At 40.9% G+C, this 3,535-nt stretch overlaps 1 pseudogene; it reads left to right on the top strand.

Annotated features, from left to right (window-relative positions):
- The first annotated feature begins 603 nt into the window (after positions 1-603).
- On the top strand, positions 604-1,810 carry LOC102128302 (prohibitin-2 pseudogene; annotated as a pseudogene).
- The last annotated feature ends 1,725 nt before the right edge of the window (positions 1,811-3,535 follow it).

The raw sequence follows: 3,535 nt of genomic DNA, 5'->3' as shown, positions 1-3,535 counted from the left end.
GTACCCCGATCCTAAAATAAAAGTTAAAAAAAATCATTATGTCAAGAAGATATCTTTATGTGTATGTTCATCACAGCACTATTCACAATAGCCCAGATGTAGAATCAACCTAAATGTCCATCAATAAATGAATGGATAAAGAAAATAGTTGATGCACACAATGGAATACTATTCAGCCATTAAAAAGCATAAAATAATGTTTTATGCAGCAACATGAATGGAACTGGAGGCCATTATCTTACATGAAACTCTGGATTCTTAGAGCGTTAGCATAAGTATCAAATAAGTTGGGTTCTAGTCCTGGCTCTCCAACTTACTAGCTGAGTTATTTTGTTAAATTCTTTAACCTTTCTGTGTCACAGACTTCTTCAACTAAAATACTTTTTTACAATTTAAAATATTATGGTGTAAAAAATATGTTACACTTAAATAGAATTTCTAATTTATAAAATGTATTTCCGTTTTCTCTCATTTGTTCCTTATAACATCCCTGGGGGATGCTGGGGAGGTGTTTCTACTGTGTTTGAAAAAATTAGAGGCAGTACCTAAGCTGGAGCGGGGTAGAGGCGGGCCGGCACCCACTTCTGACCTCCGGTGCTGCCGGCCTCAAGATCAGGCATGGCCCAGAACTTGAAGGACTTGCCGGGACGGCTGCCCGCGGGGCCCTGGGGCATGGGCACGGCATTGAAGCTGTTGCTGGGGGCCGGCGCTGTGGCATACGGTGTCCGCGAATCCGTGTTCACTGTGGAAGGCGGGCATAGAGCCATCTTCTTCAATCGGATCTGTGGAGTGCAGCAGGACACTATCCTGGCCGAGGGCCTTCACTTCAGGATCCCCTGGTTGCAGTACCCCATTATCTACGACATTCGGGCCAGACCTCGAAAAATCTCCTCCCCTGCAGGCTCCAAAGACCTACAAATGGTGAATATCTCCCTGAGAGTGCTGTCTCAACCCCAATGCTCAAGAGCTTCCTAGCATGTACCAGTGCCTAGGGCTGGACTACGAGGAACGAGTGCTGCCGTCCATTGTCAACGAGGTGCTCAAGAGTGTGGTGGCCAAGTTCAATGCATCACAGCTGATCACCCAGCAGGCCCAGGTATCCCTGTTGATCCGCCGGGAGCTGACAGAGAGGGCCAAGGACTTCAGCCTCATCCTGGATGATGTAGCCATCACAGAGCTGAGCTTTAGCCGAGAGTACACAGCTGCTGTAGAAGCCAAACAAGTGGCCCAGCAGGAGGTCCAGCGGGCCCAATTCTTGGTAGAAAAAGCGAAGCAGGAACAGCGGCAGAAGACTGTGCAGGCCGAGGGTGAGGCCGAGGCTGCCAAGATGCTTGGAGAAGCACTGAGCAAGAACCCTGGCTACATCAAACTTCACAAGATCCAAGCAGCCCAGAATATCTCCAAGACGATCGCCACATCATAGAACCGTATTTATCTCATGGCTGACAACCTCATGCTGAACCTACAGGATGAAAGTTTCACCAGAGGAAGTGACAGCCTCATCAAGGGTAAGAAATGAGCCTAGTCACCAAGAACTCCATCCCCAGAGGAAGTGGATCTGCTTCTCCAGTTTTTGAGTAGCTAGCCAGGGGTCCAGCACAGCCCTACCCCGCCCCAGTATCATGCGATGGTCCCCCACATCAGTCCCCTGAACCCTTCTTTGATTAAGAAAGACTGAAGACCAGCCCCTTTTCTGGGGAATTACTTTCCTCCTCCCTGTGTTAACTGGGGTTGTTGGGACGTTGTGTGACTTCTCAGTGATTTCCTACAGTGTTGTTCCCTCCCTCAAGGCTGGAAGGAGATAATCACCAACCCAGGAATTCCCAATAAATTTTTACTACTTAACCTGAAAAAAAAAAAAAGAAAAAATTAGAAAACTATGGCCCAGAAAAATTAGAGGATTTGCTTAAGGTTGAACGTCCTTTCCACCACACCATGTTGAATTTTAAACTGAGGCTTTATGGTCAGTTTAATAATCTACTTTTTAAAATCCAGACATCCACGCTAACATCCGTGGAAGGAAACCAAATTTAACATGGGATGTTTTCATTTACCATTAGTAAAAATAATTATGAAACTTCATGGACAAATTTGAGCATGCCTTTATGAGTACAAACTTCTGAACCTAGTTGAAACGGCCCACCCAAACCATATAGTCTCAGCCTGTTGTCTCATTGCACAAATAAAGACTTGAATAAAAGGAGGTTAAAAACCTAAATGAAAGCAAAAAATATGAGGTTAATCCTGTTACTTAAGACGTAGCCAAAAATCAATAGTAGGTCTAGCATTAGTGAGTTGTAGTCTAAATCCCACATATTTGGCAAAATCCATCATTTTATTTCCAACCTATGTCAAGGCACTTGGCTACAGGGAGTTCTTTCAGTTTTATAATTGCAGCAACTTTTAATCATAACAAGTTAAAGTATAAAGAGGCTCATTATTCTGCTTATAAGATAATCCTACTTTATTTTACTATATTGAGAACTCAGAGTAAAATATGGTGATAACTATGAGCAAAGGCAAAGAAAAGCACTATCCAAAGTTATCTGTTGTCCATTGAACAGCTAACTCAATTCATTTTCTTCCAAAATCAGCAGCACATTTTTACTCTCCTATAACTATTGAAAATCATAGTTTCTATCAAAACTGACCCAATAGAAGGACATGGTGTTTCTCCTATTGTTTAATTTCAGAAGAAGTATTTAGTATGCTGTCAACATTTCCCTTTGAGAGTCAATGCAAATTTGTTCTCCTTTTGCTTCCTCTGAATATTGAAAAGTGAGCTCCAATGCTATAAAATTTTTCCTGAGTTCATGTTGTTGTGACAGGGGTCTGCATTTTCTCAGGAAAGGAAATACATTCCCTAAGGAAAAACAAAAATGAATTTCTCCTTAAAGAAGAAACAAACAAGATCTGGGCATGTCATCAATTGATGACAACGACATCTCTCTGGAAATACCTTGTTAACATTCTGTTAAAATCATAGGCACCTCTCAAGAGTCTTAACAGTTTCTGAATCTTTAGATAGTGTGTATTTTGTGACAACTCTTCTGTCAAAATCAAAAAACAACTGAAATTTATTCTCCAATGCTCTTTCTTCTTCTCTCATTAATATATTTCTCTAACATCTCACATTTAGTTTGCACCTTTTTTGGAAGTGTCAAGAATGGGAAAGAGTTTTTAGAAAAGAAGAGAGATGAAATTCACAGACATACTCAAATCACTCCAGTTCTGGGAATGCCTCAGATAATGAATCTCACACCTTGATATGTGTCAAACATAATACAAAAATGGCTTCAAATAAGGGGTATTTTTGGCTTATTGGCATTGTAGGTTTCATAAATATTGTTGCTTTCATAAGTATAGAAGAAAGTTCAAAGATCTAAATTCTGAGCTAATTTATATTGGTAAGCCTTTGAAGTTCCATAGCAACAGCTATAGATATAGATATGATAAAAGTTGATATTCATTTCACTGACAAACCTAACCCCTCATTCATAAGAAATGAGATCATTTTAAGACGTAACTCAATCCC

Source organism: Macaca fascicularis, chromosome X (genome assembly GCF_037993035.2).
Source record: "Macaca fascicularis isolate 582-1 chromosome X, T2T-MFA8v1.1".
Classification (NCBI taxonomy): Eukaryota; Metazoa; Chordata; class Mammalia; order Primates; family Cercopithecidae; genus Macaca; species Macaca fascicularis.
This window is presented reverse-complemented; position numbering and strand designations above follow the sequence as displayed.